The sequence below is a fragment of the Miscanthus floridulus genome, chromosome 6 (genome assembly GCF_019320115.1).
Source record: "Miscanthus floridulus cultivar M001 chromosome 6, ASM1932011v1, whole genome shotgun sequence".
Classification (NCBI taxonomy): Eukaryota; Viridiplantae; Streptophyta; class Magnoliopsida; order Poales; family Poaceae; genus Miscanthus; species Miscanthus floridulus.
The window spans coordinates 76,617,730-76,633,797 of record NC_089585.1 but is presented as its reverse complement, the minus strand read 5'-3'; the positions used below and the strand labels follow the sequence as shown (position 1 = coordinate 76,633,797).

The 16,068-nt window shown below is 38.4% G+C and overlaps 2 long non-coding RNA genes across 7 annotated transcripts; one reads left to right on the top strand and one right to left on the bottom strand.

The window, feature by feature from the left end:
- Positions 1 to 7,919: 7,919 nt before the first annotated feature.
- Positions 7,920 to 10,910, bottom strand: LOC136458406 (uncharacterized). 3 transcript variants are annotated; one of them, XR_010759990.1, is made up of 3 exons: positions 10,466 to 10,910; positions 8,188 to 9,315; positions 7,920 to 8,157 (listed from the first exon to the last, which is right to left on the bottom strand). It is a non-coding gene; the product is annotated as an uncharacterized lncRNA (long non-coding RNA). The 3 variants fall into 3 exon arrangements; XR_010759992.1 differs by having other exon boundaries at positions 7,920 to 9,008; positions 9,096 to 9,315; XR_010759991.1 differs by having other exon boundaries at positions 7,920 to 8,268; positions 9,096 to 9,315.
- Positions 10,911 to 12,159: 1,249 nt separating this feature from the next.
- LOC136458405 (uncharacterized) lies at positions 12,160 to 14,795 on the top strand. Of its 4 annotated transcripts, none has more exons than XR_010759988.1 (4): positions 12,160 to 12,618; positions 12,919 to 13,047; positions 14,145 to 14,235; positions 14,327 to 14,795. It is a non-coding gene; the product is annotated as an uncharacterized lncRNA (long non-coding RNA). The 4 variants fall into 4 exon arrangements; XR_010759989.1 differs by having other exon boundaries at positions 13,916 to 14,235; XR_010759987.1 differs by having other exon boundaries at positions 13,157 to 14,235.
- Positions 14,796 to 16,068: the final 1,273 nt, after the last annotated feature.

Sequence of the window (16,068 nt, the reverse complement as noted above, 5' to 3'; positions counted from 1 at the left end):
AGAACTTGGAACATTTATTTGGAGTGGAAACCTAACAAGCATGTTTTTGTGTTCACCCCAAGTGTAGGAGTAGAACATTTTTGGGTAGATCTAGATGGATGGCATGTTTTTGTGCCTACCCCCTGAGTAGGAGTAGTGCATATTTGGGTGGTGTTTACGTGATATTGATTTTAAGAGCATGACAAATCTCTCATAAGGGTCAACAAAGCTTGACAAAACTCAATGCAAAAGTAAGCATCATATATATGGAAGTTTTCCTAGCCTAAATAACTTGTGTGACTCTGGTGGGAATTCAAGCTTTGTCATACAGGAACTCATCATGTAGCATTTTTGTGTTTTTAAAAGATAAATCTCTAGAACTTTGGTGTCACTTGGAACAAGATAAACAGTAGCTCAGACCTTCTCATATCATATCTGTCAATTGCCTAGACTTAGATCAAGCATATGCTACCCACGAGTTTCAAGTTCAGAGTAAATCCTTATATCAAAACAATCTTATTCCAAAACTTAGGAGAATTCAAGGCAGAAAACTAGTGTCTTGAAAGGAATTACAATAGAGCAACTATTCATCATTTCCATTTTAAGAGATTATGTTCAAAATCCATTTTATTTTATTTAGCTCTTAAAAGAAATCAAAGCAAACTAGACACATTCTTTTTATTTTGTTTACATTTTTAGTTCATGCATTATGACTATATATATTTCTATAAGGATAACTTTTTATTTTGTTTTAGTTATTCATCTTTCTTTTAGATATATAAAGCGAATTAAGAATAGTAAAAATAATAAGGGAAAAGAGATACTTAGTTGGATACACAGGGGATGCTCCTCCCCAAGCTAGTTGTTGATGTGGTTGCTCAACGAGGTGCCAAATTTGGAGGTGCTGGAACAGAGCCTCCAATTTTGATTTTGCTGTTGCGGTTGTTGCTGGAGGGCTAGCCATCTCTTGTCCCATGCTTACCTACCATTATGTGTGATTGTGTAACATACCTTGTATGGCAGCATTTGTCTCTTCAATGGTTGCGAGTCTGTTGTCGAAGCGGTGGAAGGCCTCCTGAGAGTCATAATACCCTCGTCTAGAGAAAGACATGCATCCTCCCTAATGCCCACTTGAGGTTGCTTCATGATCTTTCCCTTGGTAGCTGTGGAAGTCCATTGTACCTCAGTTTGCTCTTGAAGATGAGGATTCTTGAGGTGGCGCCTCCAGTATTGGCGCTTCTAATGGTGATGCCACCTTCTTTTGTCAACCCCATCTTGGTTTTAAATTTGATTTTAATCTGACAAGTTCATCTTTCTTGACTTGTTCTCCCTCCTTGTTCAGGCATTAGTAGTAGAAGCTGGCGACATCTTGTGTGCATCATTATTGATGGTTCAAAACTTTCACTTATAGAATTTGGGGGATCAACTCCCCCACACTTTGCTTGAAGTATGTTCTTCTCATAAAGACAAGGTAGAGATCAAGTGCATGGGTTCTGTTGGTTGGAGGACACCAATAGAACCAAAACTTTATTTATTATTACTTTTTTTCTAGCCTAAGCACATTGAATCATGTTACAGTTGATGTTATGTGCATTCATTCTTACAACATGGGTGATAAGATCAGAAGGATGAGTATTAATGTGGCATTTAAATACATTTGTCAATAAGAGTGGAGTTGCTTAACCTATGGAAGGACTGTCTATAATGTATCAAATCTTACATGATTATGACTATCATCTTCCAAAGATAAGATATGAAAAATTTTAGCTCATTTGAATAAGATTGAGATCAAGAAAGTGGTGCTATGAACAAGCTTAAGAAACAAGACATGTTGAGTTAATCAGGTTGGATCAAGCAAAGTTATAACTCAAACATGTTTGTTTCTTCATTTATGTGAATACCAAGATCAAAGGGAAGCTTTCTAAATAATGACCACTTACCTTAAGATGTTACCTTCATCATTTGAGCATGATGACACCATGTGACTAAGGTAGATGACTGTGGTGATCCTTTCTTCTTGTTTGAAGCTTTCCTTGCTTGGGCTGTTCATGAGCATCTTGTCACCTATATCACACTCCTTTCTCATTCTTTTATGATGCCATCTTTTTCTTCTTTCTTTTGTGAATCTTGGCATTTTATTTGGACCTTCTGCTCTATTCATTGTTTCATTCCTACAAAAGATTAGTGGACAACACATACTCGAAGGGATGTACAAATAATTTGAAACAAGGATAGTGTTGTCAAAGAGCTAAAGGTCATCTTCTGTGCTATAGCAGAATTGGTTTTAACACTTTAATTAGCATAGAATCTTTATCCCATGTTTTAAATAATGTGCCTCAATTGTTGCAAAAACTTCTTCTCACAAAGATTGATTTTAATTTATATCTTAAGTTTGATTTTCATATATGAAATTTGTAAATATATTCAAACTTGTAGAAACAAAGCAATATTGAGCAGAGGGATTGCAAACCAGTGTGTTAGAGCGATGGGAGCCTAGGAGGAAGAAGAGTAGGGTTGTATCTATTGTAGAAAAGTCAGCCTTCCTCCCCTCACTTGGACCTTTACGTCACTCGACACTGTTGGTGAGAACTCATGGTTTTAGGACCATTGAGCAAGACCTCCCCCTTGCTTTTAGCTTTTCTTTGCACCATCTGATCCTGGAGATGAGGATGCAGTTAGTTGCATGCTCTTCTTCCATCAACCCTTCTTGATTTTTGTTGATTCTTGGCTGACGAGTTGGGGTTCATTAGAGATGCAAACTCAAGTTCCTCCTTGATTGTCTTTGTCCTCTAACAGTGCGGCGGAGAGTTGTTCTTCTTTGTTTATTAGCATTACGCCAACCATCTTGATGGTCAAAGAAGGAACCTCATTGGTACTTGTAGGCAAGCTTCATCTCCAATGGCTTAGGGATGACTTCTTGTGCCCATGATTTCATGAGACACCATTGGTAGACCACCATGAATTGATGACGTCTATTGATACGAGAATGCACACCATGATGTACTGGCATCTTGTCATCTTGGTCCTTGTTGCCATCGTGCGAGCTGGTGTCTTCAAAGATGTTGAAAGCAGTCTTAGCTTGGCTAATATGAGGTGAGTTGTACCCTGCTTCACATCGTCATCCTAGATTGAGTTTATGGGAAGACTCAATGCTAGGGTGTCTTCAACATTGCTCATGGCCTATCGCTTTGTTCGTTGTTGGTATATTTAACGCACACAGATAAATCTACAAGTGCATGAATACCGCTGCAGCTTTCACCTGGAGGTATTCCAAGTATTATATCCATAGGGAAACATGTGAGGTTAACTATGGTACAACTTAACCCAGAGTAGCAACAAGACTTAAGAAAGCCAGGAGTGTAGAGGAGATCGCTAAGGTCTTCTAATTCTAATCTTGATAGGCTATGTCTTCTATTGTTCAACTAGGGATATTGCTATAGAAAACATAGATAGAGTATGATTCCTATAGCAAAACTATCTTGCTAGGACTACAAATGGGAGGTGGACTATAGAGGATTCAACGAGGCTATAAGAGTCACCCTCACGAGCTACCACCGATCCAAAATATAGGGTACATCCACATGTAACCCGGTCTAAGCACCACACTTACACCTACAATTACTACTTTAACCTATAGGGTCCTATAGATTAAAGCACTCAAAGAGCTATGAACTATATGAACAATATAAACACGATGCTTACTTAAATTAGAAGTTGATTACCAGGGAAATATCAGACGTAGGTTAACTTCCACCAAGGTACAAGCCATAGAGAGAGCATCGATAGGCTGGCATCTCCTCCAAACTCTTCCCTCACTCTCCATCTCTCTATTTCTAAAGACTAGATCCTAATGAGGACAAATCTTCTCTTGATAGCTAGCTCTGATCCTCATAAGGATAATATGAATTAGGGTTTCAGGATTTGCTTTAAGGAGGGGGGGGGTAGGGGCTGGTTATATAGCCCTAGGCTTGCAACGTGAGCCCTTGAATCAAACCGACTTAAGCAACAGCCTAGATGCATACTCAAAGGCGGTGGGAAACCAACCCTCGAAGATGGCTGACAGGTGGGCCTAGGGGACACCAGCCGACCTAAAGGTGACGTGGCCCCACCAGGCAGCATCTTGCCCTTCGCTTCGGTGACATCGCTTTTGGATCCTTCTAGAGCCTTCCCACATAGGTGCTGCGGTGGAAATATGTATTTTCCTTTAACATTTAGGTCCTCCTTGGCGCTTTTCAGATTAAACCCTGCTGGAAACACTGATTCACCAAAACTTATGGAATTTGTTAGTTTAGACCCCTAGACCTTTGTTGGTGATTATATTATGCCCTTATACATGTTTAATTGACAGTTTATAATGGTTGTTAACTACCGTCAATAATTCCCCCAAACTTAACCTTTGCTAGTCCCTTAGCAAAGCTAAACTTAGCATTGGATCAAGAGTTGCTACTATGCTTTCATGCCTCAAAAGTACATAGGTGTTCAATAAAAAATTCTCCTCTGGATTAGAATAAACTGATCCGACTTCCAAACTTACCCATATTACCTTCAACCATGGGGGCTTCTTAGCCTTCACTTGGGTCTTGAGCAATTGAAAGACAGAACGATCAAGTCAAGCACTAAGTCTCAAGTTCTTTGTTCCACCATTGTTCTAAAGTTTTTATAAGTTTTCAAAATAAAACTCAGAGCTTCCATTGTATGACACTCTCAAGTCTCTTAATATATGTGGTATTTGTGGATCCTCACCAAGGCAATAATGATGTTATGCCTTTTTCTCTTCCTACCACTAAGGCTTATGTGGAGTTCATAGGTAGGGAGAAAGCTAGAACATGCTTGCAATGCATATATTGTAAAGTCAAACCTTGGATCCAAAGAGAGTTGAGTCATACAATCAAATCAAGATGTGCATGTGTGTGGAATATATGGTGGATAACCTAATTCTACTATGCTCCTTGAAAGCTTATCTCTCTTTTTGAAACTTGAAAACACTTGCTAGAGAGCAGGGGCTATCTTATTCATCTCTTTTTTTAGGTGGGCATCTGAGTACCTATTGTTTTAAATATCTCGAAACACTTGTCCATTTTTTTCAACTCTTTTTTTCTTTTTTATGAATAACTTTTGCATAGCCCCATGCCTCTTTTCTGCAACAAAACTTTTGAGAGATAGTAATAAGAACTTGGAGCATTTATTTGGTGGATAGAAAACCTATCAAGCATGTTTTTGTGTTCACTCCCAGGATAGGAGTAAAACATTTTTGGGTGGATCTAGATAGAATGCATAATCTTGCGCCTACCCCCAGTGTAGGAGTAGTGCATATTTGGGTGGTGTGTACGTGATCTTGATTTTAAGAGCATAACAAACCTCTCATAAGGGTCAACAAAGCTTGACAAAACTCAATGCAAAAGCAAGCAGCATATACATGGAAATTTTCCTAGCCTAAATAACATGTATGGCTCTGATGGGAATTCATGCTTTGTCATACAGGAACTCATCATGTAATATTTTTATGTTTTTCAAAAAGTAAATCTCCAGAACTTTAGTGTCACTAGGAATAAGATAAACAGCAGCTCAGACCTTCTCATATCATATCCGTCAATTACCTAGAGTTAGATCAAGCATTCGCTATACACGAGTTTCAAGTTCAGAGCAAATCCTTATATCAAATCAGTCATATCCAAAACTCGGGAGAATTCAAGGTTGAAAACTAGGTATTTGAAAGGAATTACGACATAGCAAATATTTATTATTTTCATTTAAGAGATTTTTCTGAGTCCTCTTTATCTATTGAACTCTTAAAAATAGAAAACTAGACACATACTTTTTATTTTATTTTCATAATTTAAAATCACACCTTATTAATATATATATAGCTAAGATAAATTTTTATTTTGTTTTAGTTTGTCATGTATCTTTTTATGACTTTAGCAAATATGAAACAAACTTAAAAATAGTAGAACCAAAAAGAGAAAGAAATACTTAGCTAGATACATGGAGGATGCTCCTCACCCAAGTTGGATGTTGTCGTGGTCTTTCTTATCCGTCCAGAAGTTATGTTCCTCGCATAGCGGGTGTAGCAACGGTTTGGAAGAATGTACTTCAGATGGATGGCGTTACTCTTGATCATCCTGCAAAATACTTCAACAAGAACACTAAAACTCGTGGCACAGATTAAGATACGGGGTTAGCGGTCAGCCATTCAGAGATTTGTTGTCCTTAGAGGTTTTGATAGATTTCTTAATTGACAAAGTCCTAGCAGGATGTCTATTTAATATTTTTGGATTTTCTTATTTATATAATGTAGAAAAATGTGTATGCATGTTCATTTTTATTTTTATGCCACCATGGTGAATATTCCCTTGGGCTACACTCCGAGAAAATTTTCACATGGGGCTTTAAGCTTTAATGATGCAATGATGTAATGCAGTAATGAATTTTTTTATTTTTCTTTTCTAAATGCAATGCTAATGCAGAAAAATAAACATGCTAAGAGTAAAAATAATTCATGCAATGCTAAAAATTAAATATGGATAACTACCGATGTTACCTCACGGTCAGGGTTCAGATTTTTAAGTCATCCGGACAGAACTCAGTTAGAGAAGAGTCCTTTACATTTCGGGTGTATCATCTGGTCTTAGATATGGAGACCTAGATGGCTGCATATCTTGTGACAGTGTCTCTGATGATGATGATGTTACCTTCTTCCGTCAAACCCATCTTGGTTGAGTTTTGATTTTTGGCTTAGCAGATTCAGAACCTTCACTTGTAGAAATTGGAAAATCAATAACTCTCCCACACTTTGCTTGAAGTGTGTCCTACTCATACAAACAAGGTAAAGATCAAGTGCATGGGCTCTGTTGGTGGGAAAACACCAACAGAACCAAAACTGCATTTATTCTTCTCTAGCCTTAGGCACACTTAATAAGATGAAGTTGATGTTATATGCTATGTTCAATTATATCATAGGTGATAAGATCAGAAGATTGAGCATGAATGTAGCATTTAAGTTCATTTGGCAGAAATGGTTGAATTGCTTAACCCATGGAAGGATTGTCTATCTCTGCATAATGTATCAATCTTTACATGATTATGACTATCATCTTCCAGAGATAAGATACGCAATGTTTTAGCTTATTTGGTTAAGACCAAGATCAAGAAAGTGGTGCTAGGAACAAGCTTAAAGAACAAGACATGTTGAGCTAATCAGGTTTGATCAGGTAAATTGTAACTCGAACATGTTTGTTTCTTATTTATGTGCCTACCAGAATCAAGGAACACTACTAGGAACCAGCCCTGTCGTGACGCCTATATTGGGTTGCAATATGGCTATTTTAGTTGCAATATAGATCAATTGCATCTATGTATGGTCATTGACAAGTGGTTGCATTTGGAACAGTGTAATAGGTTCTTGCATCCTTTTAGATGTGGTGTTGCAATATCGTGGTTTTGCAATGCACAGAAAAAACTAACGCTACCCGTGGTATGGTTGCAAGCACGGATATTGCGACAAGCACAATGGTTGCATGAGTTACTGTTGCGACGAAACATGTGGCTGCAATATGACAGTATTGCCACGAACAAACTTGTCGCAAAATAGCTTTATTGCCACTCCATAGTTATGTGGAAATATGGTCATATTGCCATGTAGTGTATTCCATTGCATCAAAGCAATCTTGCAACGTAACAATTTTGGTGGCTAGAGTCACAATTGCCACATTCATTTGCTGGTGGTAATAAATGGAAAATGCAATGAATCATCGTTGGTGTTAGACATGTCCTATAGCAACACATAAAGTTTGTGGCAATAAATTTATATTACAACAAAAGATAGTGGTTGCGTAGTAGTTTCTTGCAACGAGGGCATTTTGGCCAGCGCCTTTTTAATTTCTTTTTGTAGCTATAAATTTAATTATTGCTATAAAATAATTGTGCCATGAGTATATATTTCATCATCACATATAAAACTCAAAACCTTCATTAACTTTAAACATATGTTTCAACCAAAATAATAACACAATGACCAGAGTACTGCTAAAATAAACATGACCACAACAGAATAAAAACATCATCTTTGACTACAAGTTTGCAACTATGTTTGACATAATAAAATAGAACTAAATATGAGTTCGCTTTTTGATCTCTTCGTGCCCCATCGCCCATCGGCACCGGCAGTCATCAATAAACCTTTCTGGGCGCCGGCAGTCATCAATAAACCTTTCTTCAATTCTTGTAGCTATCCATCACCAACATTAAGGCATAGAGCTTTCTCTAATTATTCTAGTTGTCCATGCTTTCCTGCAATTTATGAACAAGCATACAATTAGTTATTGGAAAGAAATAAAACTGCATGACCAATTGCCATTGTTCTTTTTGTGGAAAAGAACCCAGTGGTAGTAGCATCGTCAACCTTTTTTCTAGTCAACACCCTTGCTAGTTCATTCTGCCAAGATAAATGCTTTGATGTAAACAGATTGCAATTTGTATGTGACATCAGTCAACTAACCTATGAAGCTGATTGCCCCCAAAAAATTACTTCTACAATTAGGAACCAGAGTTCATGTTTGCAACAAATGATATTTAAATTACTACTACTCGGAAAAGTGGATAACATATGGAAATAAAATTAATCATACAACTGGAAGTGGAAAACCAGTGTCTATACTTAGTAAAGTAGAATAGAGTTACTACAGAGGCAATTAGGGCTAGTGCCTAGGAATAAAATTATTCCTACGTTCAGCAGATTAGAAAAAAAATTACTCCTATGTTCAGCAAGGCAGAAATAAATTTACTGCTATGTTCAACAAGACCTACCTTTCGCACAGTAGACCAAGCCAACAAGACCTATAGGTGTTCAAATATATATCTTTTATAATTCATCAATAAGGAAATAGAGAACCAATCATGAAGTTAATCCTCCATACTAGAAAATTCAGATTACAATATTATCTCTTGAGCTACATCCTATATTCATGGTGGTGTGATGTTGTTTATGTCCTCACTTGGGCCATTTGGATCCTTTGTGGGGTTGATGGTTCCTGGGATAGCATACGCGGCCCAAAAGGCAAGGAACATCAGCAAAAATAGAGGAGCCAAAAAAGAAAACCGTGTTCCAAATTTATTACCTATTGCAATGCCACTTGTATTGTTGTTGAACAAAATTCTTGCCTGATTTCTTAATTTGTTTGATACTTTCTTCCTTATCTCTTTCCCTCGCAGAAATTTCATTTGCAAGTTTTTCGTTTAATCCTTGAATATCTTGTTGGTGCTCCATGTCTTCTTGTCGGGCAAAGATCGGAGACGTTGGGGATGCCAAGATCTGACCTGTTCTTGATGTCTGCTTGGCTGCAAGGACATAATTTAGTTATGCACGCAAATTTTTTTAATACAGAGTGAATAATTGATATGCACATCCATAAGGCAATGGCCCAACTGCCATTTAACCCCTGTCAGGGAATTATGAAAAATATATATTGTATTTCGCGGGATTAGTCTTAACAGATGTAAAAAACAGGTCAAAATCAAACCAAAAAAGGCAATGGCAAATGAACTACAGATATCTCCAACCTATTTATCTATACACGGAAGGTTTCTTCATACTAAAATTATGCTTGCTTATACCATTATATGTGCATACAGCAATGACAGAAGATCACCATAGGCAGAAATTTTGATTGCAGCAAGAGTCTCTGAATGAACAAAACATAAATTGCGTGATATATTTTAGAGAAATATCAAGAAGAAAATATATTTATGTAGCACACTTCAGGGCATCAAAGGACCTCGTTAGATTACTTTGTTGTAACATGGCATGATAAATAATCGGTATGACCAGCAACACAAATATCAACCCATGACAGGTTTATCTTCTAACGAATGATAACCTGTGTTAATCTTCTTGCAAACCCATGGCTCTAAAGCAAACCCATGAAATACTCAGAGGAACTTTAATTAAGACACAATGAAATTAAAAAATATATATAGGCATACATGAAAGTTAGGTTTTCTCTTTTGAGGCGCTAATTCAAGTCAGGACCCTGCAATGCACACACATACCGTCAGGACCCTCTAATGCAGACACGTACGGGCTGGCCAGGCAACAGATCAAAGCAGCCATGTACAATATTACTTTGTGATTTATTTAGGACAATGTATTACTACTAACTGACACCAAGTCAGATAATCAGATTTGTATTGTATCAGACTAATTGGTTTATGGCGAAGGTATATAAATACAATAGGTGCTTTCAACAAAAAACGTCTCATTTCCAGAAATATTGTGCATATCAGAAAAACAATGGAAACACGCGTAAAGTTCTTTTTTTGTGAAAAAAAAACAGACATAAAGTTCCTGCAGAGAAAAAGCTACTAGCCTAATATTGCAGAAGGGAACTGAACATACTGCTAACTGCCTGCTCTTCAATAATAGTCAAATTCAGAGCATATTGACACAAGTAACTGACAATCAGAAGCAAGTTAAGTATCGGCCTCTTACCCACTTGTTGATGTCCTTGACGACGGGGTTGAGGAGCTGGAGCACCGTGAAGTTGAGCAAGCCCGTGGAGTTCACGTCCAACACTAGGGTCGGGGTTTCCTTGACTTCGCTAGATTCGGGGGCACAGAGCGTAGTAGAACGGGAAGAACAGCAGCACAGCCACGGCCACCGCGGCGGCGGCCGCCATGGAGACCATCTCGCGCGGGCGCATCAATTGGGGTCGGGAGTGCTCGAGTGTGCGCCGCTTGATCTCTTCGCCCTAGATCTCCCGATGGGGGGCCGGTGGATAGGGCCCCGGAACCCATCGGAGCCTCGCAGTAGCAGCTCGGAGGAGAGAACGTCGAGGAGGGGGAGCCATGGGGAGGCGAATTGGGAGTTCGGGATCTGAGTTGAGGAGAAAGTTTGGGGCGGCGAATCTGGGAAAGTGGAGAGGTGGGCGGTGGAGTGCGAGGGTGGAGACAGGGCGCGCGCGCTAAGGTTTTTTATTGGGACTAAGGGAAGGAACGAGGGATTTTTTTTAATCAAAATTTGAAATTATTTGGTATTGTGAATCATATGCTTAATTTTAAATTTATTTGAATTTTATATAGTTCTAAAACCTGATCTTTGAAACTAAATATTGTTGTGGCATTTTTTTTTTATTTCTCATTTTTGTTGTTTCCGTACACGAACTTATTTTAGAGCAACGTGTGTGGTAAGCACGATCTTTATTTTACATACATAGAACTTATATATGAAAATATAGATATTTTTAAGATCACATTCAATTCAAATTTGGTACTAAGATTTTTTCGCATTCGGCATAATACATATTTGCACAAGTTAATGGGCACTTGGACATTATGCCCATGGACATTATCCATATATTCCTTTTGATTAGTTGCTTATTCTTAATTAGAGTGAATCACATGCAAAACAATAGGAGTAGATGTATAATTAACATTGAGCACCAATTTGTCCTAAAATTCCTAAAGCAAAGGTTTTTGCAATTTAGGGAGTATTACAGGGTTAGGTGCATTGGTGAGAGTAAAATAACCAAACAACAACATATTCTAGAATCAAGGAAGGCCATGATTAGGATGTCAAGGTGGCAATCTAGTTTTTCATATTCGTATCATTAATGATATTGGAATGGAGGGAATACCTTTTTAATGGAAACTTAATAAGTTAATATATCTTGATTTCAATATGTTTTCGAATGTGAAACTTCGAAAAAAATATGTTTTTCAATGTACACAATTTTATTTTATTTTTTGCAATAATATGCTTTTCTGAATTTAAATGTATTTCTACCCACTTCTTAGAGTTACTTGGTATTGGAGCAACATTTGTAGGCATCTATGCCAGTACTGTGAGACTCAAAAAGAAGAAAAAAAACTAGTATATGTGGTTTGTAAACCTGTGTAATTCAAAATTTCGAGGGACCAAACCACACCCTTTTAACATTCTAAAAAACTTTCATCACGTAAATCTAAATGAGTTGGTAATATTTTTTTTCATTTTGTGGATATTCAACATGTCATTATCTACATATGTGCAGTTTTTTTTTTTAAAAACAAACCTTTTAACTATGATTTGTATAGTCTATACTATTTTTAAAATTGGCTATTTCGATCTATGGAAATTTTGGCGGCCAAATTCTGGGTCACGAAACTCGTCTTGAGGCTACTAGTGGGAAACAAACCCACGAGGCCCTGGACCATCCAGAAGCAGGGCAAGCCGGGGGACAACAAGGAGGACTTCGCCGATCCTCCTCCCACCGCCGCTGCTGCCGCCGTCGCGGCGTCATCTCAACACCATGCCGCCCGCATTCCTCCCTCCGAAATCTGCCGCCTGCCTCGTGTTCACCTCATCCACCCCAAACATAGCCGTTCCCCTCCCCATCCCTCTGCCTCCACAAAGCTGCCTCCTCTTCGGGCAAGGTGGAGGCGGCCAGATTCGTGGCCCGGTGCCCCGATCTGCCAGGGGGTCGATAGATCCAAGCGGCCGCAGCAAGGATGACCAAGGGCGCATCAGCGGCGATGACATCCCCCGCAGTCGGACACGGAAGCAACTGTAAGGCGGCCGCCACCCACCCCTTCGGTCGAGGCAACGGCAGCACCCATCCAATTCCCAACGGGGACTGCTTCCTCCGTGGCTGCATGTTGACAGAGGTAAAAAATTTCCTCAAATATATTTTGGATGACTAAATGTTGCTTTTGCTTTCACGGCTGTAACTCTTCTATTTCTCTTTGACAGTCTGTGAACTCCCACTTCCATTTTCAATTCTCACCATTCCTTTTCTACCTGTAGCCACATGTGCAATATTTATCTTTCCATCTATGCAGGCTAATAGAGGCTTTCAGTTCTTTATTATCAGACTAACATAGTCAACAATCATATGAAAATAACTGAATGTTGCTTTTGATTGACATGTGAGACAATTGTTTTGATGACTGAATGTTGCTATGTAGGCATGAAGCATGAATGCTGCTACTGAATAGATGCAATGTGGGATGCGGGGCGATTCAACAACTCTGCTAGTTATATATGGAGTATCTGTAAGGTTCTTAAAAAAGCTTATGCTGATGATGACTTATGAGGTGAGTCAACATTAGTATAAATGTTTTATTTCAGTTTGCTCCATGCTCCTGTATGAGTTCTGAATGTCCTAAAAGCTAAAATGTGAAAAACTACTGATCTATGTTGCAGGAAATTATGTAACTCATATCAGTTTCAAGGAAGGAACTCCTATCTGTCTAAAACTAAAATAACTGAAAGATAACTCAGATGTTTGGAATGGTCTACTTGTCTATTCAGTTTAGTAACATTGCTAGTGTTCAGTCTGGCCATTAACCAAGTTCAATGGTCCTTTAATTTAGTTCTATTGGTGCTTCTATTCTTATTTATTTTTTTAGCCATTGCCGTTGTCATGACCAGAGTTGCTTCTTTTTGTCAGTGGCCTGTAATTGGTTATTTTACATGTGGATTTGTGTTCCTCATTTGCCTGCTCCCCCTCAGCCTCCCATGGATGCAAGTGGCCGATCCAGAAAATTAGCATTGGGTTAGCACTGATAAAAGTTAGTTTTGGACTGCAATACTAAACCTTAAGTCCTTAAGCGAAGGCAAATTTGCCTAACAACCATCGACACATTTCTAATCAAATCAGGAGCCCAGTGCAATTGCTAATATAAATCAGTCACTACATTCTTTCAGACAAGGCTCAAATCTGAATCAATTTGTTTTGCTTGAGCACCACAACTTAAGCATGCTTGGCTGCATCTTACTGTGCATTGGTAATTTTAGCAGAACAATGAAGCAAGACATGAAATATTGTTAAAAGCCTTCTACCTCTGAATTTTGTTGTTTCCTATGAGGCTATGACAGATAATCCACATAACTGAACAAATGTAGCTCACATGACAAACACATTTTATTTTCATTCATGTACCTAATCTGTAAGCTTTTTAGGTTGATTGTCATTTCTGATTCGGAAAGCGAATATGAAATAGAAAGGAAGTGTTGTTTGGATGGGCATCAACAAAAAAGAAGGCTAGTCCAACCTAGGATTGTTTAGATCATGTAACCCTTTCAAATGTTTTCAGCACACATTGCCTAAAATTTTTAGCACTCTATATTAGCCATGTGTATCAAATATTTTCTGCACTCTACATTACCCATGTCTATCAACCATTTTTAGGTTGTGATCAGCAATCCTTCTGATTCTGAAGGCGAAGCTGACAAAGAAAGGAAGGGCAAGGACCAAATCGTCGGCATCGGCCAAATAGAAGGTTAGTGCAACCTGCGGTTGTTTGGCTGCCTTGGCTAGTTCCGCTCTGAGGCATTTAACGTTACTAACTGAAATTTTGTTGGCGGGTGTAGAAAGTCACCAAGCCCCTACGCAAAAGGGTTGAACAACTTGGATGGCACATGGATGATCTGCGAGAGGAGATTGAGAATTAGACCTAAAGCTTGAAGACATGGGGGGCGGACATAGACATGACTATGAAAGAGTTCATGGTGGCCATTGCTGATAGGTTTGAGGACATGGAGAAATGATCAAGCCCCAGAATAACTAAATTCCTAGTAGGTTAACCAGGTCCTAGCTGGTTCTTATGCAGGTTATCATGTAGGCACTTTGGCAACATCTAAGTATGGACATCTATATTGTAAATGCAGTACATGTATCTATCTATTATGTACATTTATATCTATCTATGAGGACCTAGCTGGTACTTACATCTATCTGTATATTCAAGTTCGTGTTACCAGCTATATGGCCTGATTCTTACTGGATCAAGATATACTGATGACATTATATAAGAACTTGTTATTCTTATTGTGAACGATTAAAAATAGTACCAGAAAAAAATGTGGAAAATTGTAAATATCTTGTTACTGTTTGTTAATTGTTAAGCACATCTATGGCATAAACACAACAAAGCTAATCTTCTATTAAACCTGTGTCACACTGATCAGCAAGATGAGATCGACACAAATAGAGTAGCATTTCTCTAGTTTTAAATTAGAATTTATAAGGTAAATGCAACATGTGAAGACTGGATGTGGGCAAGTACTATGAATGCAAAACGGTGCCAATGGATGAGACATTGCTCTGTCCATAACAATATTGCGCAGCTCAAGAACCAAGATATTGTTGTATGGGCCAAGAGCTGGTTAAGTCCCAATGCTGTTAAAGCCTGGTGCCACCAGGTGTTACGCTGGGTTGGCCAGGCCGCCACCTTCTACGTGTGCTGTGATTTTTTTCTTGTTTTTTTATTTATGATTTTTTTCTTGTTTTTTTTATTTACTAGCTTTTAACTTTTGGATGGTAGGCTGGTCTGACCCCTTTGTTTTTGGCTCAGATGCATGATAAGTAATGCCTATGGACAAATTTTAATGGCAATATCACTCTTCTTGCAGCGACATATACTCAATATAGCCACATATAAAGTTGGTGGCAATAGAACCTCAACAGATGCAACGAATGCCTTTTTTATTGCAATATAATAACATCTTTGCAACGTAGGGCAAGACCAAGGCAACAAAGTTCCATCGTGGCTATATTCGCAACTACTTGCAACTAATCATTTTTTGGATGCAATATAGATCTAATCTATCGCAATGCAGGTCAAAATTAAGACAACATAATTACTTTATTGCCATATGTGCAACTACTTGCAACCAACTTTACAGTGGTGGCAACAACACCTAGCTATCTCAACTCAACATCAATGTTATCACAACTCAACACTACCTGTGGTATTAGGCACCCATACACGCAACCACCTTTTCCACCATGGCATTAGCGCCTACCTCTTGCAACAGAGTTTATGACTAACACAACACACAATTTTGGTGGCCATAAGACCCATATATTGCTACCAATTATGACGTTTGTTGCCATAGATCCAAATATTGCAACCAAATGTGTGGTGTTGCAAAAACAAGTGGTGCTATAAGGGTCAAATCCTTGTAGTGGAAAAGCTCTTTGAATAATGACCATTTACCTTAGGATGTTACCTTTGTCATTGGAGCATAATGACACCATATGACGAAGGGTAGATGACTCGTGATGGTCTTTCCCTTTTTCTCGAAGTTTTCCTTGTTTGGCTAGCCTTGCA